We start from the raw sequence: 26,169 nt of genomic DNA on the forward strand, positions 1-26,169 counted from the left end.
CTCCTTCTTTAATGGCTTAGAAGGTATGAAATTCAGCACTAGGTTCCTGTGTATTTTCACCCAAAGATGCCATGTGTATACAGAATGCAAAATTGGAGCCATTTCCAGAATCAGGATGTAAATTGGACAAGTGGGCAACTGCTTGACTAGGAGGCAGGAAGATATTTGAGCAAAAATATCTTGCCTAGAGAAAAGCAGGTGGAATTTGCCTTTTCAACATTTCTGTGCCAAGTCAGATAATTTGCTTCTCACCTGGGAACAATCTCCTTCCCGCATCCATAATGTGAGTTTCACCACAGCTGTGGAGCTAAAGTCAAAGTCAAAGTCGAGATCGCTGCGTCACTTGCTGGGAAATGACTTTTTCTTCTGGGTCTGTGTCTTTGTCTGGCAGCTTTCTTATTTGTGTTTAAAAACATGGACTGCAGAGAGGTAGCACATCTGTTTCTGTGTGCAGAAGTGGAATATGGAAGGGATTTGTGTGTGTATGGCTGTAAGTTCCTGGACTCTTCGCTGTCCCAACTCATGCATTCTGACTTCTTTTTTCCCAGCCAAGAAGCTGCAGCTGCATCTGGATGTGTGAATTATACATTTGAGTTAACACTATTTAACAGAAACATACATATCTTTTTTATTTCCTGTATCCACAATTGAGACAACCAAGCTTATCCTTATGATACTGGTAGCTTCCTTCTCCTTCTCTAAAATTTTCCATTCTTAGTATCAAATAGTCAGACTAGACAATAGAATAAATTACTCTCTGTACTGCTTCCTCCTTTTGCTATTTTTTCCTCCTGATACTGGCATTTCATAAGAAGAACAGAGTTTTGTAAGTTGAAATCTTACAGTGACAAAGATCAGGACAGGGCTCAGTGAGGGGTAGAAAGAGGAATGTGTACATTTTTTTTTTTAATGCCAAAGTCAGGCAAAGAGTCAGTATAATTCTTGAGTGCTGAGTCACCTCCAGTTTCCAAAGGCAGTAGAGAACCATGGACGAACACATGGGACACAGACGGAGGAAGCTGCCTTGGGCACTCATGGTTATGATTTGCCAGAAACTCAAATATGACAAAAAAGAGAAGAAAAATACTTTCAAACTTTGCCTTGTGAGTAGGTTAAAAAAAAAAAAGACCTACAAAGTGTGATGAGATATGTAGATTTTCTCCTAAAATCTCTCTTTTCTAACATGGTATGTTCAGTATATAATAAGAGATGTACTTCTTTGTATTTTCAGGACATTTCAGTCTTGGGAGTCTCCTTTTAATAAGATGATATACTCATATGTGTATCACCAAATGATATCACTTATTAACTCCATAGAAATGAGTTGGCCTAAGATCAGAATGTATTGGAGAATGAAATGGCAACCCACTCCAGTGTTCTTGCCTGGAGAATCTCAGGGACAGGGGAGCCTGGTGGGCTGACGTCTGTGGGGTCACACAGAGTTGGACACAACTGAAGTGACTTAGCAGCAAGGTCAGAATGTGGCAAGGGACCATCAAATAGGTTATCTGCAATTACAGAAGCTCCGAGAACAAAAAGACAGGTTGTAGAAGCCTCCAAAGAAATGCAAAAAGACAAAATGATTTCCTTAGGAGGCCTTACAAATAGCTGAGAAAAGAAGAGAAGCTAAAGGCAAAGGAGAAAAGGAAAGATATACCCTTTGAATACAGAGTTCCAAAGAACAGCAAGGAGAGATAAGAAAGCCTTCCTCAGTGATCAATGAAAAGAAATAGAGGAAAACAATAGAATGGGAAAGACTAGAGATCTCTTCAAGAAAATTAGAGATACCATGGGAACATTTCATGAAAAAATGGACACAATAAAGGACAGAAATAGTATGGACCTAACAGAAGCAGAAGATATTAAGAAGAGGTGGCAAAAATGCACAGAAGAACTATACAAAAAAGATCTTCATGACCCAGATAACAACGATGGTGTGGTCACTCACCCAGAGCCAGATACCCTGGAATGTGAAGTCAAATGAGCCTTAGGAAGCATCACTAAAACAAACCTAGTGGAGGTGATGGAATTCCAGTTGAGCTATTTCAAATTCTAAAAGATGATGCTGTGAAAGTGCTGCACTCATTATGCCAGCAAATCTGGAAAACTCAGAAGTGGCCAGAGAACTGGAAAAGGTCAGTTTTCATTTCAATCCCAAAGAAAGGCAATGCCAAAGAATGCTCAAACTACCACACGATTGCACTGATCTCACGCTAGCAAAGTAAAGCTCAAAATTCTCTAAGCCAGGCTTCAAGAGTACAGGAACTGAGAACTTCCAGATGTTCAAGCTGGATTTAGAAAAGGTGGAGGAACCAGAGATCAAATTGCCAACATCTGTTGGATCATCGAAAAAGCAAGAGAGTTCCAGGAAACCTTCTGCTTTATTGACTACACCAAAGCCTTTGACTGTGTGGATCACAATAAACTGTGGAAAATCCTTAAAGAGATGGAAATACCAGACCACCTGACCTGCCTCCTGAGAAATCTGTATGCAGGTCAAGAAGCAACAGTTAGAACTGGACATGAAACAACACACTGGTTCTAAGTCAGGAAAGGAATACGTCAAGGCTGTATATTGTCACCCTGATTATTTAACTTATATGCAGAGTACATCAAAAGAAATGCTGGACTGGATGAAGCAAAAGCTAGAATCAAGATTGTGGGGAGAAATATTAATAACCTCAGATATGCAGATGATACCACCCTTATGGCAGAAAGCAAAGAACTAAAGAGCCTCGTGATGAAAGTGAAAGACAAGAGCGAAAATGTTGGCTTAAAACAACATTCAGAAAGCTAATATCATGGCAAATAGATGGTGAAACAGTGGAAGCAGTGAGAAATTTTATTTTTGGGGGGCTCCAAAATCACTGCAGATGGTGACTGCAGCCATGAAATTAAAAGATCTTGCTCCATGGAAGAAAAGCTATGACCAACCTAGACAGCATATTAAAAAACAGAGACATTACTTTACCAACAAAGGTTCCTCTAATCAAAGCTATGGTTTTTTCCCAGTAGTCATGTATGGATGTGAGAGTTGGACTATAAAGAAAGCTGAGTGCCGAAGAATTGATGCTTTTAAACTGTGGCTTTGGAGAAGACTCTTGAGAGTCCCTTAGACTGCAAGGCGATCCAACCAGTCCATCCTAAAGAAAATCAGTCCTGAATATTCTTTGGAAGGACTGATGCTGAAGCTCCAATACTTTGGCCACCTAATGCAAAGAATTGACTCATTGGAAAATACCCTGATGCTGGGAAAGATTGAAGGTGGGAGGAGAAGGGGATGATGATGAGATGAAGGAGAAGAGGATGAGATGGTTGGATGCCATCACCAAAATGATGGACATGAGTTCGAGTAGGCTCTGGGAGTTGGTGATGGACAGGGAAGCCTGGTGTGCTGCAGTCCATGGGGTTGCAAAGAGTTGTACATGACTGAGCGACTGAACTGAACTGCGAAGTCTCCAAAAATAATTTTCCTGGAGGAAAGAACACGAGTTATGAAGACAGATATCCATGCTTGGAATTTAGGATTAGCTTTACCACACTAGCTTCACAGGTTGCTCAAGTGTGAAAGTAAGTGGTAAAAAGATAAGCTATTATACAATAATATTTGAGATCTTCCTGCCCTTACCTGACACTTTAAAAGGGAAGATATGTGGGAGCAGGTCAGAAATCCCTATGGAATCTGGATATAGCAGATAGAAGTGAAGTTGCTCAGTTGTGTCCGACTCTTGCAACCCCATGGACTGTAGCCTACAGTGCTCCTCTGTCCATGGAATTTTCCAGGCAAGAGTACTGGAGTGGGTTGCCATTTCCTTCTCCAGGTGATCTTCCCGACCCAGGGATCAAACCCGGGTCTCCCACATTGCAGGCAGACACTTGTACTGCCTGAGCCACCAGGGAAGCCCATAGCAGATAGAAAGCACCCATAATCATAATCAAAAGTGAGCTTCGTCAGTGTTTTCTTTTGTTACTAAAGTTTTATTAGAACAGGATTACACCCATTGATTTAAGTTTGGCCTGCTTTGCTTTTCTGTTACAGTGGCACAGTTGAACATGTGGGATGGATAGGGTTCATAAGTCTAAAATATTTACTATCTGGATCTTTAAACAAAATTGCATCCCCTGCTCTATAAAATACCTGGAATAGCTATATTGCCTCACATGATACATTAAACATTGGGATCAGCAAATAGAAGCCCATAAAAGCCCCAAAGAATTGTTTTATGACCATAGGACATACAGAAGAAGCAAAATGCGTTTCTGAAATTCCTCACTGGCAACAACTCTGAAGTCATATATGATTTCTATTTTCTTTTTCTTGCAGTAATCACCAAATTAAACATCAGTCAACTCTCCTAGACTCAATTAATGCCTGAGATCTTTTCTTATATTTTACTTCTATCATCCCTTTCTAATGATATTTAGTCATTTGTTCTTCCACCTTTTTCTTAAATTCTTTGAACTTCTACAAACATCTCATTTCAAAATACACTGGGAGTATAGTTGATTTACATTATGTTAGTTTCAGGTGTAAATCAACTATACTCCAACATAAAATAAAAATTAAAAAAATAAAATTTAAGACTGCAATAAAAACCACCAACAGTGGAATATTCTGTCTTTTATATGTACAGAGGTGCCAACTATCAGGTATCTTTTGAGTATTAACATGAGTCAGCTTCACCAGAATGTGAAATAAATAACTCTTGATGACTGAAGGCAGAAGACAAGAGAGGTCATGAAAATAATATACTTTGATAAGGCATGCATGTATCTGAAGAGAAATTATATATTGAAGAATAATGTTATAATTGTTGCTTTTTAGTCACCAAGTCTTGTCCAACTTCTTGTGACCCCATGGATGCAGCACGCCAGGTTTCCCTGACCTTCACCATGTCCTTTAGTTTGCTCAAACTCGTGCCCATTGAGTCGGTGATGCCATCTAACCATCTCATCCTCTGTCATCATCCCCATGTTATAATTAATCAGTGGTACATATTAATAGTACATATAACTAATCAGTGGTGCTCAATGCATGGGGGTTTTGAAGGAAATCAGACTTTGAAAAATTTTGCTGTAATGTGTCAATGGGAGTATTTCTTTAGTGTTTCTTGAGGGACTGCAGTTTGAAATGGTTTTTAAATTATTTTGGTGATTGGGTTGCGATCACTTAAATATGTTCCATACACCAACAAAGACAACAGGTTAGCTCAGCTTTCTGTGGATTGCTTGTGTCAAATGTGGATAAGGTCTAGATATATAGGGTTGTTAGGAGAATCACCTCAGATAATATATGTGAAAGCAATAAATAAGCTCTGATTTTTCTTGAGTGTCTGTTCTTATCATTTCTATGTTTACCAGTTATAATGGCTAACAGAAGCTTTCCAATATGACCTTGAATTAACCTGATGTGATTGGGCTTATTTCAATCGTCTCCTCATACAATAGACTATTGAGAGTGGTCTGAGCAAAAGTTTTGTCACCTGTAGAGACAGGACTTGAAAATCACACACTTGAGGCAAACAGAGAAAAGGGCAGCATTTTCCATTTCTGACATGTCTTCACATTGTCTTTTGAAAATTTAGGGCTCAGGAGACATTATGTTCTTTCTCCTTTGCATCTGGTCATATACCTTTTAGTAAATGCTTGCTGTTAAAATGATAAATGGATGCTATTAAAACACTTTAATGCATAGTGCACCAAAAGTGCCTACTTAAAGACTAGTTTCCCTTCAGAATTTTGAAGAGGATGCCTTCTCAGCTTTTCTTTCTTGGCACAATTCTTAAGAGAATGGGAATATCTATATACCTGTGTTCCTCTAAGCGTCCACGAGAGATAATGTAATATTCCTGTAAAAGCTTCAAGTGACTTTAATTAGATATTCTTAGATAGTAAATAGCTCACCTCCTCCTCTTCTTCCATCCTTCCCAGAGGGTTGTGAGTTTTGCAGAAGATGAGAGGGCATAGATTGTTTGTATCTTAAGTTTACTATTTTGACCTTTCTTATCTAATATTCTTAGAAATGAGATTCTGCAGTACAGCTGATTTATGGGTAAAAAAATCTTACTTTACACATTTTTTAAATTTCCAAAACTTTTTTTAGAAACCAAGCAAATTTTTGGAAAAGCCAATAAACAAAGTTAAAAAAAAAAAAGAAAAGAAAAAAACCAATGGTTAACTCAAATTTTCCTTGTTTTAAACCACACATAAGCCCAGCTCTGTGGAATGACATGAGGATAAAGGTGTAAAGACCCGCAAATCTACTTGTTAACAAACAAGTAGATTTCTTTGCCTCTTGGTACTGTAGGTGCTTAACTGTATTCATCATATCAAGTTATAAGGTAATAAATCAAATATTGGAATTTTATAAATTTTAAATTTTAACCAAATTTGCTTGGAAGGCACAACCATTTCCCCTTAAATAGCAGGATAATTTTATCAATGTTAATGAAATAGTTTGGAAGCCCCAGATGAAGAGACTATAACTAAGGGCTGAGTTACTATGTGAGACCTATAAAGCAAATGCCCATCAGAGACACATTGGTTAAGTCTTAATTAGTCATTTAAAAGCTGTTTGGTATTTGTATCTAACATTTGTTCAGGAATGCTATTCCAGAAACTATGTATAATTCTCAGACTATGGTGATAACTATATTGGTCAAAAAGTTCACTTGGGTTTTCCTGTAAAATGTTTAGAAAAGCTCAAATGAACTTTTGGCTAACTCAACATAATGCTAAAATAACCTGAGTCCAAATTGATTTATGTATAAAGTATTTATACTTTATTACATATAAAGTATTACTTAAAGTATTTTAAAGTATTATACTTTATTATATATAAAGTATTTATACTTTATTTTGTTTTTTCCACTCTGCTGAAGAAAATATGGGAAGCATTCCTTAAAAAGTGGCAGCAATTAGTGTTCCTCACCAAAGGTCTGAATGCTGGATTGTTTTTGCTTTCTCTTCAGATTTCTACTTCTCAACTTCAGTTTTAATTTTCTAGAACAACAAAGGAGCAAAATCGTCTACTTTTCACAAGTCCTTCCTATGTGCTTTAACAGCAGTGAGCTAACAATAACTTATGACTTTTCTGACAACTCTCATTACCAAATGCAGGCCATTTAGAAGTGGGTACAAAGTGAAAATAAATACCTGGTTTCCCACAGGCAGTCCTCTGAAATGCCGTCTATCATTTGTAATTTCTCTAACGTTATTTGGTGGTTATGATTTATCGCCTTGCCACTACATGAGTCAGCCGTGAAATCTCCATGACTCAGTGGCACATAACAAAAGCAATCAGGAAAGTGACATTTGAATGAAGGGTTGGTGGATGGGTTTGAACAAGATTTCATTAACTTAAAGAACTAAGGCAAAGTAACTCCCTCAACTTTTTGAAGTCTTAAGAAGTCAGCATTTCAGTTCTTTCTCTTCATTAGTAATACCTCAACTTGGGGAAAATAACTATCAATAGAAATAAACAACAAATGTGGATTTATAGCAGATGATGATATGGATTTATTCTTACTTGGCACTTAAAATTTTCTATTGTGTTCAGAACAGCCCTTTTCCAATCTTGCAAATAAAATTTCTACAGCTTTTAAATTTCCTTTCACTTGCCAGTTCTTTCCTAGGTGGTGAATTGGTAGCAAAACAGATTTATTATTTCACTGAATTTTTATTGAGTCTGGGTTGTGTGTCAGGCATGTATAAGACAATGAGGAAGTAATGAGCAACCATGCCCTCTTTCTTAAGGAGATTTCAATCTGATGAAATTAATAAAATGAGTCATATTTACTTTTCTAAGCTAAGTGCTATTAATCTTGAATGAGAAGTTGTCAATTTTCAAGTCTCAAAGAATATTTCTTATACAAGCAATTTGCCTTTGCAACACTTGAATATTTATTTCAAACTATAGCTTTCATTATATGGACAAGTGGAACAAAGGTCCTATTGATAGGAATATGACTGGCTAACTGGGTCCTTGCCCCTCATAGTCCTGTGGACTCTCTGATTTGACAGTTTATGTTAGATTATTATTAATTCCTTGTTTTTCAAATGATATTTAACCTCCTTTGAGTTAAGAGAATTATTGGATGAAGCTCTTAGGAAGTTTTGCCATGGGAGCTCAGTTCATTAGTTATATGTATTGATATCATCCAACAGCATTAGCCAGGAATCATGATTTGCTGCTCACTGCATCCGAGGGAAATTGGGAAAGAAAACATAGGGTTCTCAGAGTAAAGTTATGTCATTAATGGAAACATGATGTAAGCAAAAAATTCAAAATGATGATGAACTCTCTGCAGATATTAACTGTGATTATTCACTTTGGTATTGGCAACACCCAGGATAGTTTCTGAAACAGAATGGTAATTGTAATACTTTTATCCTTTATTGAAAGCATACTGGGTGTCAGGCATTGTGCTAAGTGTTGAGTGAGGAATTCTAATGGCATGAGTCTATTTTACAGAAAGGTTCAGTTCAGTAGTGTCCAACTCTTTGCGATCCCATGGACTGTAGCATGCCAGGCCTACCTGTCCATCACCAACTCCTGGAGCTTGCTCAAATTCATGTCCATTGAATCGGTGATGCCATCCAACCTTCTCATCCTCTGTCACCCCCTTCTCCTCCTGCCTTCAATCTTTCTCACCATCAGGGTCTTTTCCAATGAGTCAGCTCTTTGCATTTAGGTGACCAAAGTATTGGAGCTTCAGCTTCAGCTTCAGTCCTTCCAATGAGTATTCTGGAAGATTAAAGAGGCATTAAAGATAAGATAATAGAACCTGCTGCTAAGTCACTTCAGTCGTGTCTGACTCTGTGCGACCCCATAGATGGCAGACCACCAGGCTCCCCTGTTCCTGGGATTCTCCCAAGTAAGAATACTGGAGTGGAGATAGAACCTGCAGAAGTTGATATAATAATTTTGGAAGAGCTCATGCCAGCCTTACAGTCTTCAGGAAGGAAAGATGCTAAACGAGAAGAGAATAGATATGATGCTTCAGAATGTTTCACATTCTTTCGATTGTAAGAGTACGTGTAGCCCAAGAACACAACAAGAATTTGATTAAGAATGATTTATTCCTGGCACAGCTAGGCTAAGCATGTGTATATTAATCAATAAGTTGTGTCCAACTCGTTGCGACCCTATAACTCATTATGCTTTTCTGTCCATGGAATTTTCCAGGCAAGAACATTGGAGTTGGTTATCATTCCCTGCTCCTTGGTCCAGGGGATCTTCTGGACCCAGGGATCAAACCTGGGTCTCTTACATTGCTGGCAGAGTTTTTACCATCTGAGCCACCAGGGAAGCCCCTAGGCTAAGCATACCTCATTCCTGACTGGCCTGAGTATAGGATACCACCTCATGGAAATGGTGATATAATGGAAACCACAAGCAGATGAAATAAACAGTTTGGGTACAGCTATATCTTGATCTATCTTTAGCAAAGATCTGGAAGAGAATGTAGAATAAAGAATGAGGTCATGAAGAGAAGATATGATCTATGCATACAGGTTTTAGTGCATGCATATCAGTTGTGTCTGACCCTTTGTTACTCACCGAACTGTCGCCCACCAGGTTCTTCTGTCATGGAATTTTCCATCTAGAATACTAAAGTAGGTTGCTATTTCCTACTCCCGGGGATCTTTCCAACCCGGGAGCAAACTTGTGTCTTCTGCGGCTCCTGCATTGGTGGGCTGACTCTTTAGCACTAAGCCACCCAGGAAGCCCACGCAGGTATTAACTTGAGCTTAAACACTAGAGGAATATTTCTAGTATTGATGAATTACTGCTTTTCTCCCTGATTTAGTCAGAGTCCATATGGGGCATTAAATCATGCAAGTACTTTTCCAACTAGGCTGACCCCCAGTCTACCCTCAGAGTGGAGTTTACGAAGAAACCTTAGGAAACAGAAACTGAAGACTGGGAAAAGTTTGAACACATTTCAGGGAGTCTCAGTCTCTTGTAACATTCTCTCTGGCATTGCATCTAAGGATTGTGCCTACTTCTATGAGGCACAGTGATTAGGAAACCAACATCAAAGGCTTCACATAGATTCTGTGTAGTTCTCAAATTATGCACCATGTATAAGTTACACTTTCCATTTTACTGATGAGTTAACCAAGGTTTAGAGAAATTAGGTGAGTTGTTCAGAGTCACGGTAACTAGATCAAAAACATCCATTTCCTGTACTTCAGATTTGATTTTAAAATGAACCATGAACAAATGACCAGAAATAAGCATTGTCTTAAAAGACTGTTTCCAAAAAAGTCAAGTTAATTTTTATCACAAGTAGGGAATGGGTAAGTGAAGTTCAAGGTAGGTTTATTAGATGATTCGGGTTGGATAGAAGTTCTGGCATTATAGATAAAGTGCTTGAAGCTTGACATAAATTCTAGGGAGAAATTGTTGGATGCACTAGAGGACAAAATGTATTATGGTCAATAAGGATCTATGGCTGCCAGGCAACTGGCTAGAGAATACAAAGAGATCATACCCGTAAAATCTTACATGTTTGCTGTGGCCTCATCCAACAACACAGCCCCCTCACTGATGTCCTGCTCATGTAATTGTAGATGAGACTGGAAGATTGTCCCACAAATCGAGCTCCTGATCAATTAACCTCTCTTCCCTGAAACAGTACATTGTGCTCAAGCCCAAGGGTCCAGTAACTGAACACTGAGCTTCCCAACCCTCAAAATCTGCTCTGTGTGCTTGCCGAGATGCTCACAGCGTTTGTCCTCTGTGCCCACATGGAAAATCCTCCTGGCATTTAAGGTCATCATCTCCCTCACACCTTCCTGTCGGAAACAGAAGAGCCCTAAGTGAAATCCTGCTGATCAGTGAGGTGGTGCACCAGTTATGGAAACAGTGTGTTAAACCCATCAGACCTCTGGAAGGATCCCACTTTGAAGATGGAATAATGAGAGAGACACATCTAGATTAGAACTCAGGGGAATATTTGGCTTGCAGGCAAGTTCCGATGACCTTTTCAGATGACCAGAATATTTCACTTCTGATTCTGACCTCAGAAACAGACTTCAGACTGAGTTTCAGTACAGAGGATGTAAATTACAGTACTAAAATACAGTACGGGCCAACAGTTACTAAGGACTTATATGCCTAGGCCTGAGCTAAGTATACAGCATGCCATGGTGTCGTTTATTCCTGTAAAGTCTCCCTAGTAGACTGGTATTATTTTAAAGCCATTTTATAGAAGCGGAAGGAGGCACAGAGAAGTGAAACATTCCCCCTAAGATTATAGAGTTAGTTTTACAGCGAGGTTTAAATGCAGACCCATATGGGTCCAAAGTCTTTTTTCTTGGAGCACTAGACCATACTGCTTCAAAATGAAGACCAGAAACCAACAACAGAGGCAGTGGGTCTAAAGGGAGCATCACTTCTCAGTACCTACTGTATCCTGGGTGCTCCATCAAGAAAAATGTTCTTAATAGTAAGGATATTCTAGTGTCAGGAAGGCCTGTCTAGGATATGGTGGGACTCAACTCATGAGAGAGTCCAATTAACTTCTCTGAGGTTAGAGTTCTGGGAGGCAGGATTGGAATCTGATTGTTTATTAAGGACTAAATTTATCCAGAGAAAAAGCATTAATCAGAAAGATGAAATGGGAAATGTTCTGTACAAGAAATGACAGCTGCTGCTTGAAGGGAGAAAACAGAGGGATTGTGTATAATCTCCTGTGGGTTTTCAAATAAACCGCTGGGCTAAAAGTACTCTTGGAATAGATTGGGTAGAGAAAAGCATGCTGAATTTTGGAAATCACTAGACAATAGTGGGCTGTAGTGTGGACTCGTAGGCTTCCTTGCAGCATCAATACATTGAAATATTTATTATTTAATAGTGTAATGTTATCCCTTCAGTTTTTATAAGAGAAATACAGTTGACCTTTGGGAAGTCTGATGACAGCAAAATGAGTATAAACTGCAGGCTGGCCTTATCAAGTTTAAATATTTGAGAAGGTATAATTCATGTAAATGTTTAGCCTTTTTTTTCACTGTGCAAGGGCAAAAACTACCTTGGCTGGTATTTACCTTTCTAATTAGAAAAGCTTGAGTGATGTGAACAATTAAGATAATACAATACCTTTACAAGATAATTAATCTTTTCTTTGTGATTCATCCTACCACATCCCAAGCTGATAATGTTATTTACCTCCCAGTTAAGGATATGTTAGAATGTAATTGGAGCCATTTGCTTTGACTATCAGAGGAGAAAAGATCATGCAATTTGCATCTCATATATCTAGAAATTAAAACTGAAGGACTGACCACTTGACACCATAGAAGTTCCTGAAATGAAGCCTGCTGAGCTCAATTTGTTGTGGCAGCTAAATGAATCCTCTCTCCAATTTGAATGCGTGATGAAACTCCTATTAGAACATTGCACTGTAATAATTGACAACATAATGAAACTGCCAAAGACAAAATGCAAATACCTCTCTACTGACCCTTCAAAACTATATTCTGCACTTAAAAAGAAGCAAATGTCATTGCCAGACAAGTAGCACTCTCCTTTATTTTACCATCCCTCTACCCTTCAAGGAATGCTGAGATCTTGTTTAGGAGACCCATTTCTTTAGAATCACTTGATTCTAAACACTTGAAATCCAGCAGCAATGGTAGGTTGCAGAATTCAGAAGACTGTATAGATTCAACTATCAAGAATATTTCAAAATAACCACCACTATCTTCAGGCTTCCCAGGTGGCGCTAGTGGAAAAGAACCTGTCTGCAAATGTAGGAAACATAAGAGACCTGGGTTCGATCTCTGGGTCGGGAAGATCCCCTGGAGGAGGGCATGGCAACCCACTCTAGTATTGTCACCTGGAGAATCCCAAGGACAGAGGAGCCTGGCATGTTACAATCCATAGCGTTGCGCAAAGTCAGACACGACTGAAGTGACTTAGCATGCACACACTATTGTCTATCACCATCATTTTATGAAAAAATGTATTTTTAGTACTAAAAAATTTGGAAAGATATTATTCTAGGGTAACAACATAGAGTAATTTAGCTTCATCAAACAAACAAAAACAATGCTTTTCACTAGCTTCAGATCTGTGAATACTTGATTAGGCGTCAGCACTGATCTTTGGAAATTATAAAGCTAGTCTGTATATGCTGGTTTTTTTTTAAAAAAATAACCCCTCAATCTATTATAATTTGGCCTCTGATCATTTTTAGGATGTAAAACTAGTAACACCTCCAGTTGCTGATTTAGTTTTCACTTGTCTTCTCTGTCAAACTGGAGCTCTCATCAGCATTTGCTGCAGGTTATCATGTCTTCTGTCTTGAACCCCCTCACCCTTTTAGTTTCAAGTGCTCCACAAACAGGAGTATCTTTCCTCTCTGGGGGAAACTTTTTTTTTTTCTATTTCCCTTCTGCAGTTTTTTGAAAATTTGTTGTTTTCCAGGGTTCTGTCTTAATTCCCCCTTCCTTTTGTACTCTACACTCACCTTGGATAATCTTTCTTATTCCCCTGGCTTTAATTAATCACAAATCTTGACATCTAGATGAGACCTCCCTTCTGAGTATCATATCTATATCTCCACCCATTAGGTATTTCTACTTGAATGCCACAGAAGCACTTTAGACTTACCAAGTCTAAAAATGAACTCATCATTTCTCCCTATCCTTTTGTGATCCCTAATTCTGTAAGTAGAATTACTCTCCTCCCATTGTCCAAGTCACAAACCTAGCTATCGTGTGACTCAGTTACCAAGGCCCATTATTTCTGCCTCTTAAGTCAGGCCACCATTACCTTGAACTTGGATTCTTTCTATAGCTGGCTCAGTAGTGCCCTCACCACCGTCTTCATCAAACCATTATCTGTACTGTAACCAGAGCATGTTTTTAAACCACACACTTGATTATGCCATTTACTGCCGATGCTTCAATGGCTTCTCCATTATCCTCTGGATAAGGTCCAGACTTCTTGACCTAGCTTACAGCACCCACTGCCACTCATGAGCTCTTCCTTGCTTATAGCTCCAGCTAACTCTTCGACAGTCCCATACCTCCTTCTTATTTTCAGCATTGCTTAATATACAAATATGATCTCAATCAATGCAATGGGTTTTATTCCTCCTTACGGAAATATTTTTCAAGACCAAAGATATGTATTATAGCAAATTATAATGATACAATGAAATATAGCAGTCAGGAGCATACTTTGAAATAACAAACTTGGGTTTTAATCCTGACTTTTCTAAATTATATCTGTGTCATCAATATTATTCAACTGCTTCAAGCCTTAATTTTACTAATATTATTACCTATGTTCCTAAAGTTGCTATTTGAATAACATGAGGTAATGTTAAACATTTAATAAAATTAGTCCCATTGTGTTGTAGTTTTTATGTATAAAGTATTTAAACAACTTATTCTAATAGTCTCCATAATTCTTATTCAACCTTATCTTTCCTCAAATATTAAAGTAAGCCATTTTCTGTAATTACCTATCCTGGCCAATCTCAGGCCCAAAGTAAACAATATTAGTTCCTTCCTGCTTGGGCTGTTTTCCCATTTAGAACTTACTCTCTTCTGCCTCCAACTTGCTGATTGAAATTCCACTTGCCTTCTCATTTAGGTTAGTTTGGGTCTTCCTCCTCCTCTGTGAAGCCTTCTCAGATGTCCGTGATTTCTCCGTATTTTGCCTTTATCACAGTTCCTCTGATAATTGATGCCAATAGTACATGTATTGTCTTAGTCTTCAGTTATATCAGATACATAAAAAGTCAAGCTCCTCACCTCTCTGAGCAGCCTTCTGTGCAGGGATGAGTACATATTTGTCAAAAATTTTCAAATGAACTCAACAACACATTATCCTTTTCCTACCCTCCACCCTCATTGGCAGGTATCTACAACTACTGTTTCTAGATCATGATACTGAAGGTTACTTGTTAATGATGATACTGAAGTTTCTTCTTTGTTTAAGTACAAAAACAGAAAAAATGGCACTTTTAAGTTTGCTTCTTTTCTTTTACTTACAGTTGAAAATCTATAGATTCTGCAGTTTACTCCAAGACAAAAATTTCACACTGCTTTCTGAATCTTACCCTCTTTGGATGTCTGCTAGGTTTGTGAATATTTTGCATTTTCAAAATATTTACCCTGCCTGGAACAGTTTTACAGGTGTCATTCTTTCTTAGGAAAGATAGATGTTTATTGCCTTACGAGGATGACAAATGCAAGTCTGCAGCATAATATAATTTTATTTAAACACATTAAATGCTCAGCATCACTCCTCTGCACCATTTGCTATGGTAGACAGATACCCATACCAAGGAAATATTGAAGGGAGGGCTATTGAAGTGATGGAATGTGAAATTTTTTCCTGTACTATTTTCTTTTTAAATTCTAGTTTTAGATAGTAAATCACATCTCCACAGTGGAATGCAAGCTTCCCTTTACATGCTTTCTTTCTGTACCAGTCAGATACTGTAAATTTCTTATTTCTCCCTCTAAACTTTTTCTTCAGAATACTGGCTTTTTAGGTAGCATTTTGCTTTGCATCAAAACCAGAAATCTAATCAAAGTCTTTAAAATCATGCAAATATTCACTCGAACATAGGCATTTTTCGCTTGCCTTTTGCCGAGATTGTTTATGGTTGGTTTCAAAAAAGACTTGGAGCTTCTCATGCTGTGGACTAAAAAGCATTTTTCATTTTCCGCCTCCTTTCTTTATGTGGAGAGAATTGATGTCTTTGAAAACAAAAAAGGGAGTTGTGCCATTTTGGTATAGGTTTTATGTTATTCAGTTCTAGATTTTGCACTCTGTCCAAACAAAATGTCAGAGTAGTTTTAAAAGTCAGCTTTCATGAAGTACCCTGGAGAAGTTGTGTGTGTGTGTGGGGGGGTGTGGGTGTGGATGTGGGTGTGGATGTGTGTAGGGTGGTTCCCATGGGAACAGAGAACAGGTAAGGATCCACTTTCTACCCAACAATATGCAAAGCAACATAAGTGTAAGTTTTTCTCTTTTATTGACTCCATCTTTAAGCTTGTCGAAGAGAATTCTGTAGCAGATGATTTAAAAAGCCCCAAATAGGAAGAATAATTTCAATTGATCAAAACAGCATGGCATGTGTTATATGTGACTGAGCTTGCTTTTGATACCAGTTCTCTAAAAGGAATTTGCATTTTGAATTTTTCAGACTGAACTACTTAAAATGTGAACCAAGCCTGTTATTCCTGTGGGCATCTCCTCTGTAGTTGGTTTGGTGATTTCTCTGTCGCTTCTTCTTTAATTTCTATCTTTTAATGAGGACATACAAGTGTGCCTATGGAATTTTCCTCTTTATGTCAGAGTGATTTAAGAATGGACCATACTGTGAGAGAAAAAGAAATCTCTCTTCCTGGTTCAGCCTTCTGTTTAATTCTTTAGCTAGTGACAGAGCTGAAAGCCACTTGATAGGGAGATTCAGCTTCTCCTCCAGACCTTTCCTCTGGGATCTTTGGGTTAGAATGAAGCGCAGCTATCTATAAATCAGCCTGCCCATTTTCTGGGCCACCCAGTATAATTGGAAGTGCTGACTCTAGGCCATTTCACCCTTGGGTAGGAAGGACGAAATCAGGATTCTAATAATTGCATCTGATTACTGACTCCAGTTTGAAGGTAGAGAACCTAGCAAAATGAATGAGCATCTCCATCCCCTATGGGTTATTTGAGGGCAGTTATCATGGAGGAAGGGATCTTTGGTTTGGTTTGGGATTCCTCTTTAATTTCTTTTAAACAAAACAAGTGAAAAGTTTAATTTTCAGAATAGGAAATCATACTTGGCATCATTGCTACAGGATCCCCTGTACAAACAATGCAATGGACAGAAACTATAAGTAATGGTCTTCAGGCCATCAACACACTCTTACACTTGTCAGGGAAGAGTGTTAGCCAATGTCATATTGTAAATATCAGCAAGAAGATCTCAGATGAATTATAAAGTTCAATATGGATGACTACAATGTTCAAGTATATGTATTCCATGTGTGTTAATCTTTAAAATTCCAAGTGAAATCATCAAAACAACAATAAAATTGGGCTTGGGTTTAAACCATTTTAATGTAAGCCTGATTCTTGTATGCAATAATGATAATAGTATCCTATTGGCAAAGTGAACTGTATTTAAACAATAATTGCAGACAAATGACGTGTAAATCAATATGTGAAAAGGCATCAAGCTACATACATTATTGATTTTCTGCCATGTTCTTCTCTGGGTTAATGCTCTGAAAATATGATGTATGGTGTGGTTTTAGTAAGTACCATTCATTGGATGTGAGAAAGTTTCACTAAAATTAAAAAGGTTTAATTCTAGTCATACCAAACAACTTTAAAAAGGTGACTGTGAAATTACCACAAAACTGAACTTGTTTTAGAGAAGTGATAAAGATGCACATGTAAGACATTTATAAATATTATGTTATTTGAAAATAGTTATTAATTAATTTGCTGTACAAAATGATGCATTTTTTAAATGAAAAAAAGTGGCCATTTTTAAAGATGACTTTAGAATATAAAAAAAGGACAGGTGCTGAGACACAGAAAGACCTTGGTCTAGGTGCTATAACTTTGCACCAGAGGGTAGAAAATAATAGAAGAATGGTTGTTTGTTCTGCACATCAGTGTAATTCAGTGTGGAATTTGATGCAATCTTAACCCATAAACCAATTTATAAAATTCTTGGTGTAATGAATTCTTTCGTCCAGTCAGGCATAAAGGGTGAGCTTTGTTCTAATTTTGACATGGTGGTAGAATATAATATCCATACTTGATAATACAGATGAAGGACTTTAACTGTGCTTTAACACCAGAGATTAGCAGATACCTTGTGAAGTTCTCAGCCATTAAATTTATGTATTTGAATAATTTCTACCACAATCTTAATGTCAAGAAGATCTTAGCTGACATCTGGTTAAGTTGAATTGAATTAAAATATGTTGATAATTCATTCTATTAAGAATTATAGACAAATATGTTTTTCTTTTGCAACATAAAAACTTAATTTTACCTATTACAAGTATACAAAAAACATTCTAAATAAAGCTATCTAGTCTATACACATAAGAATGCAAGAAGATAATATAGATTTATCATCTTTTCAATGACTAACATTTGGTCAACCTGATAACTCTGGTAATTATGTATAAAGATACTAAGTCTGATCACTGGCCTCAAGGAAAAAATAGACTAGAACTAAAATTCATTTAAATTTCTTTATAATTCTATAAAGCAATAAACTGATTTTATCATAGCATACCTTTAGAGAACCTTTATTACATTAACTATGACATAATATCTTTTTCCTTAAACCAATTTTTAATGTTTCTAGATGTGTGCAGTATAATTTCATATTAACATTCAAAGGAAGAAAAGAAAGCTATAATTTGTTGTTCATTTGCCCAGTCAGGTCTGACTCATGTCCGACCCTGTCTGGCCCCTTTTGTCTGCAACATACCAGGCTTTCCTGTCCATCACCATCTCCTGGAGCTTGCTCAAACTTATGTCTATTGAGTCAGTGATGCCATTCAACCATTTGGCCCTCTGTCATCCCTCTTTTCCTGACTTCATCTTTCCCAGTGTTAGGGTCTTTTCCAATGAGTTGGATGTTGGCAATTTGATATCTGGTTCCTCTGCCTTTTCTAAATCCAGTTTGTACATCTGGAAGTTCTTGGTTCACGTATTGTTGAAGCCTGGCTTGGAGAATTTTGAGCATTACTTTGCTAGCATGTGAAATGATTGCAGTTGTGTGGTAGTTTGAACACTCTTTAACATTACCATTCTTTGGGATTGGAATGAAAACTGACCTTTTCCAGTCCTGTGGCCACTACTGAGTTTTCCAAATTTGCTGGCATATTGAGTGCAACCTTTGAATAGCATAATCTTTTAGGATTTGAAATAGCTCAGCTGCAATTCCATCACCTGCACTAGCTTTGTTCATAGTGATGCTTGCTAAGGCCCACTTGACTTCGCACTCAAGGATGTCTGACTCTAGGTGAGTGATCATATTATTGTGCTTATCTGAGTCATTAAAATCTTTTTTGTATAGTTCTGTGTATTCTTGCCAATTCTTCATAATAATGAAATACAAATGAATAATTAATGAAAGATTTTCATTAGAAAATAATTTCAAAAAATGAAAAAAATGAGTATTCTTTTAAATCAGGTATAAGCCAGAGATCTCCTCAAATCAACTACTGGATACCGTATAAAATGCAATAAGGTAAGAAAAAGATATATATATATATCTCTTTGAAGAAATTGAAAGAGACAAAGCAATTGTTACTTGCAGATTATATAACCCACATATTGACTCTAAGAGAATTTTTAGGTGAAATATTAGCAATAGAAAATTCAAGGTTACCCAATCTGAGATATGAATACAAAATCACCATGTTCCTGTATATCAGTAATAACTAATTAGAAAATAAGATTCTACCAGTAAAAATGTAAAATGTATGAAGAAACATAGCTAACAAAATATGTACAAGAACCTTAGGCAGCAAATTATAAAGCACTTGGAGAACATAAAAGTATAACTCTTTAAATCAGTAATTAAATTCTAAGTAATTTCCATCAAAATCTCAGGTGAGTTTTTCACAACACATAACAAACCAATTGCAGAGTTCATATGAAAGAACAGAAGATGCAGGTCTCACTACTTGTTCCATTAAAAACAGCTAAAACCTTGAAAATTGTGTATTTGGACTGTGGGAGAAGGCGAGGGCAGGATGATTTGAGAGAATAGCATTGAAACATGTGTATTACCATATGTGAAACAGATCGCCAGTCCAGGCTCCATGCATGAGACAGGGTGCTCAGGGCTGGTGCACTGGGATGACCCTGAGGGATGGATGGGGAGGGAGGAGGGAGGGGGGGTTCATGATGGGGAACACATGTACACCCATGGCTGATTCATGTCAATGTATGGCAAAAACCACTATAATATTGTAAATTAATTAGCCTCCAATTTAAATAAATAAATAAATTAAAAAATAAAATAAAACACACACATACAAGACAATTGAAAAGGGAGAGAAGGGAGAGAAGCTCTGAGCCTTGGGACCTGATGAACCATACTGTGACATGTTCCTAGAGTTTTCTCTTTGCCTCATTTATCTTGGACTGAGGGAAGAAACTTTCAACCTAGAAATGCCAGTGGGTATGGACAATTTTTAAAAAGAGCCCAACAAAAGCTGAAGGATTAGGCTTCACTTATAGCTCAGTTGGTAAAGAATCCACCTGTCATGCAGGAGACCCCGGTTTGATTCCTGAGTGAGGGAGATCTTCTGGAGAAGGGATAGGCTACCCACTCCAGTACTCTTTGTCTTCCCTTGTGGTTCAGCCAGTAAAGGATCTGCCTGCAATGTGGGAGACCTGGGTTCAATCCCTGAGTTGGGAAGATCCCTTGGAGAAGGGATAGGCTACCCACTCCAGTATTCTGGCCTGGAGAATTCCATGGGCTATATAGTCAGTCAATAGGAAAGGGGCACCCTTGCAAAGTAGAAGAAGTTTAGACAATAATCACCCTACTGCAGTGAAATACCCTAGAGAAAACCGTTGTCCTACTCCTCTTATAAATCATCAGAAAAGTAAAAACTAAAGAGATGTCAAGACTGGCAAGTCTGTGGAACAATGAGATAGAACTTTCATTTGTTGCTAATGAGAGTCTCATATGATTTAACCACTTCAGAGAGCAATTTGGGAATATTTAGTAAAATTGAAGGATATGCATTGACTTTCACATAGCAACTTTAAAGAGTATCCCTAGTTAATAACTAATACATATGCATAAGAAGATAAGTACAAGCATATTTATTCTAGCACCATTGATGTGATAGTTAATTTTCATGTGTCAACTTGAGTAGACCATGGGGTGACCAGATATTTGGCTAAACATTATTTCTGAATGTGTCTGTGAGGATGTTTCTGGAGAAGACTAGTATTTGAATCAATAGACTGAGTAAGGGGCCTCTCTGGTAGCTCAGATGGTAAAGAATCTGCCTGTAATGCAAGAGACCGGGTTCAATATCTGGGTCAGGAAGATCCCCTGGGGAAGCGAATGGCTACCAAGTGTTCTTGCCTGGAGAATTCCACGTGCAGAAGAGCCTGGCAGGCTACAGTCCATAGAATCTCAAAGAGTTGGACACGACTGAAGCGACTTAGCATGCATACTATACATCTATAACTATATGTATGTATATATCTATATATGAATCTGTGTATCTATCTCGTATTTATTCTGTTTTTCTGGAGGAAACTGACTAACAAAATAGGCTTTTCTTTTTAAGAAAGTGAAAGTGAAGTCAGTTGTGTCCAACTCTTTGCAACCCCCTGGACTATATAGTCCATGGAATTCTCCAGACCAGAATACTGGAGTGGGTAGCCTTTCCCGTCTCCAGGAGGAGGCTATAACAATAGCCTGTCAACTGTAGAAATAAATTTATAAAATATATTAAATAATCCATTGTAGAAGTATCAGTTACAGTAAACTAGAACTGCACAGATATATGTCTTCTAAAATATTAAGTGAAGAAAAGGAGGAATATATGTACAGGACAATATTATTTATGTACTAGTTTGCGTTGTACAGTATAACAACACGCTTTTATGATTTTTATGTTTTACATGTACTGATACAAAATTAACTGTAGATGACATATAAAAAAGTTAAATATATGTTATAAGCCCTATAGCAACTACTTAAAGTGAAAATAAGCATAAGTGAAAAAAGCTTGTGTAGAAATTAGAATGGAATTGAAATTGATGCTACTAAAACGCAGCTCTGCAGTTTCAGTGTGGACTGAGAGTCCTTCCCCACTGTTCCACTTTCTTCCCAAATGTGTCTAAGGTGCTGATGTGTGTAGTAAACTAAAAAGCCTGGGCAGGGGGAGGTTGAAGTTTTAAAATTTGAAGTTTTAAAAAGCAGGCAAGGAGAAACCAAAGAACAAATGAACAACAGCAACAACAGTAGAAAACAAAGTTGTGGAAGCAAACCAAGTGATGTAACCAATGGTTACATCAGTAACCATTTTAAAGGCTACTGGACTAGCTAATGAAAAGGCAGAGATTGTCAAAATGGTTTTAAAAGCATAGGACCTAACTGAACCCCGTCACAATGTGCTCTATTTAATTATCATACAATCATCATTTCCAAGAGTAATTGTGAATTATCTCCAACTCCCAAATATGCAAAGGCTACAACATAAATTAGTATAATCTTACTGTGTATTAAAAGTCATAATCATTGTTGCTTTCTTTTCTTTTTTCCTTTTCATTTTCTCTAAGATGTTGTCCCCAGGGTGGAGCATCTCCAGTTATATTCTACTCTTTTATTCTAACTGCCAAAGAAGAGTTGTGAGTGGCCCTCCTTCTGGCCAGGATATCTTTTATTTATTTATTTATTTTATTATGGCAAAACACACATAGTGTAAATTGTTCCATTTTAGTATTAAAAACAGATTCATAACCAAAAGTCTTTTCGTTTATAAAAACTGAAACTCTATACCCATTAAATAATAACTTCCCATACTATTCCTCCTCCCACCCCCAGATGCTGAAAGCCATTATTCTACTTTTAGCTTCAATGAGTGATTACTTTAGGTGCCGTATGTGGAGTCATACAGTATTCACTTATTTATTTTCTTGTGACTGGTTTGTTTCACTTAGTGTACTGTCCTCAAGTTTCATCCATGTTGTATATGTCAGAATTCCCTTTGTTTTTAAGGGTGAAAAATATTCCCTTGTATGTCTAGTCACCCCAAGGATCATCCCAGTATCTTTGGTTTCAGGAGTCTCTGCAAATACCAAAATCTGTGGATGTTCAAGTCCCATATATAAAATGGCATAATGTAATGAATATAGTTTGTCTACTATATCTGCAGGTTTTGCATCCATGGATTCAATCAACAGTGGATTGAAATTTCAGTTTTGGTTGAATCTATGGATGCAAAAAAAGCAGAGACATTGCTTTGCCCACAAAGGCCCATCTAGCCAAAGCTATGGTTTCTCCAGTGGTCAGGTATGGATGTGAGAGTTGGACTATAAAGAGAGCTGAGCACTGAAGAATTGATACTTTCAAACTGTGGTATTGGAGAAGACTCTTGAGAGTCCCTTGGACAGCAAGGGGATCCAACTAGTCCATCCTAAAGGAAATCAGTCCTGAATATTAATTGGAAGGACTGATATTGAAGCTGAAACTCCAATACTTAGGCTGTCTGATGCAAAGAACTGACTCATTAGAAAAGGCCTTGATGCTGCGAAAGATTGAAAGCAGGAGGAGAAGGGGATGACAGAGGATGAGATGGTTGGATGGAATCACTGACTTAATGGACATGAGTCTGAGCAAATTCCAAGAGTTGGTGATGGACAGGGAGGCCTGGTGTGCTGCAGTTCATGGGTTTGCAAAGAGTTGGACATGACTGAGCAACTGAATTGAACTGAACGTATGCAAAACCTGCAGATACAGAGGATCGAATATATGTACCACATGTTGTTTATCCAATTATTTGTCAGTTGACACTTGGGTCCACATTTTAGCAATTGTGAATAATGTGACTATGAATGTGAGTGTACACATAACTCTTCCAGGCGGTCTTTCAATTATTTTGAGTATATACCTAAAATTAAAATTGCTGGATACATTATAGTTGTAATTTCTTGAAGAACCATCATACTGATTTCTACAATAGCGTATCTAGTTTACATTCCTATCAATAATGCACTGTATTCCAATTCACTATATCCTCATCAACACTTGTTATTTTCTCTGTGTTGGTATACCTGTTGGACAGTATTCATTCTTGGGGGTTTGGTGTGGGATCTCATTATAGGTTTGATTTGCATTTTGGTAATGAATGGTGATGTTGAGCATCTTTTCACATACTTGTTAACCATTTGTATATCTTCTTTAAGAAATATCTCTTCAAGCTCTTTGTCCATTTTTGAATCATACTCATTTTTTTCAGTATTAGGAAATCTCTATATATTCTGGATGTTAACTCCCTTATCACATAAATGATTTGCAAATATTTTACCCCATTTTTTGTGTTACCTTTTTACTCAGTTGTTAGTCTTTTGATATACAGAACATTTTAGTTTTCATGAAGTTCAATTTGTCTGTTTTTACTTTTGTTACTTGTGCCTTTCGTATCATATCCAAGAAATCACTGTGAAATCAATGCTGTGGAATTTTTGTCCTATGTTTTCTTCTTAGGGTTGTATAGTTTGAGGTTTTACATTTAGATCTTTGATCCATCTTAAGTTAATTTTATACATGGTGTTAGGTAAATGTCTAATTTCATTCTTTTGCATGTGGATGTTCAGTTTTCCTAGCAACATTTGTTGAAAATACTGTCCTTTCTTCATTGAAATGTCTCGGCACCTTTGTCAAACATCATTTGATCATAGATGTGAAGGTTCATTTTCTAGGCTGTTTATTTTATTGCTTTGGTCTATATGTCTGTCTTTATGCCAGTATCAGGGTATTGATTACTGTAGTTTTGTAGTATTCTTCAAATCAGGAAATGTAATTCCTCCAGCTTTATTCTTCTTTTTCAGAATTGTTTTAGCTAGTCAGGGTGCTTGAGTTTCCATATGAATTTCAGGTTAGATTTTTCTATTTCTGCCAAACAAGTCATTGGAATTTTGCTAGAGATTTCACTTGATCAGTATATCACTTTGAGTAGTCTTGACATCTTAACAATATTAAGTCTTCCAACCCATGAACATGGGATGTGTTCCATTTATTTATATCTTATATTTAATTTCTTGATTTACAGGTTTTTGTTTTTTTAAACTCTTTGAATGTATTGGCCTACTGACGTCTGGCCTTCAAAGTTTCTGATGAGAAATATACCACTAATCTTATTAAAGTTCCTCTAGTATGTAACAAGTTACTTATTTGTTACTGCTTTGAAGATTCCATCTTTGTCTGTCTTACAAAAATTTGATTATAGTGTGTCTTGATGTGGGTCTCTTTTAATTCATCTTACCTGGAGTTTGTTGAGTTCCTTGGAAGTTTTTTTTTTTTTTTTTTTTTTTTTAAATATTATTTTATTAGTTGGAGGCCAATCACTTTACAACATTTCAGTGGGTTTTGTCATACATTGACATGAATCAGCCATATAGTTCCTTGGAAGTTTTATTCATGCCTTTCATCAAATTTTGAATGTTTCCAGCTATTATTTCCTTTTAAAGTATTCTCTTTGCCTCTTCCTCTTCTTATGTAACTCCCACAATGCATCTATTGATCCATTTCATGTGGCCCAGAGGCCCCTTAGGCTCTGCCAACATTTATTTAATATATATATTTTTTCTTTCTGTTCCTCAGTCACAATGATTTCCATTGTTCTGTCTTCAAGTTTACTGATTGATTTTTTTCTGCCTGGTCTATAATCTGTCTTTTAATCCCTCTAGTGAGTTTTTCACTTCAATTTTTGTATTTTTCAGCTCCAGAATTTCTTTTTTGTTTCTTTTTATGTTTTCTTTGTCTTTATCAGTCATTCTGTTTTGTTCGTGCATTATTTCTTGACCTTCTCTACAATCTTCCTTTCCTTTTTGAGCATCCCTAAAGAAGTCGCCTTAAAATCTTATCTACTAGGTCTGGTATTGATCATTTTCAGGGACAGTTTCTGTTGACTTTTTTCTTTTAATTTGGCCGTTTGTATGCCCTGTGGTCCTTTTATTGAAAACTGGACACAAAAATCTAATGTATTTAAGTCATAGAATCATATTATCCCACTTTTCCAGAGTTTACTTTGTATTTCTTTGGGGGGGTGTAGGAGGGGGAAGGATGGAGAAGTTGTTTGTGTTTTTATTGTTTTGTTTTTGATTGATATACTCTGCCTCTATGCCATAGAAAAGTCTGAGGTATAAATTTAAAGTCTTAGGTCTTTTTCTGAGCCTGAACATCTCCCTGGGTAGATTTGGTGACTTTCTAATTTTTTTAGTACTTGCAGTTGCTTTTAAAAGTTCATCACAGAGATTTTCTGATTACCATAACTAAGTAAGTTTACTGGTATTCTCTTAGACTATTGCTTCCTTTATAGCATTCATAACATTTTATAACTGTTTTGCTTGTTAATTTATTTTTATTTATTAGTTGTTTATGTCTTTTGCACAAGAATGTCAGATACATCAGGTCCTACCTCTCC

Source organism: Muntiacus reevesi, chromosome 1, assembly GCF_963930625.1.
Source record: "Muntiacus reevesi chromosome 1, mMunRee1.1, whole genome shotgun sequence".
Taxonomy (NCBI): Eukaryota; Metazoa; Chordata; class Mammalia; order Artiodactyla; family Cervidae; genus Muntiacus; species Muntiacus reevesi.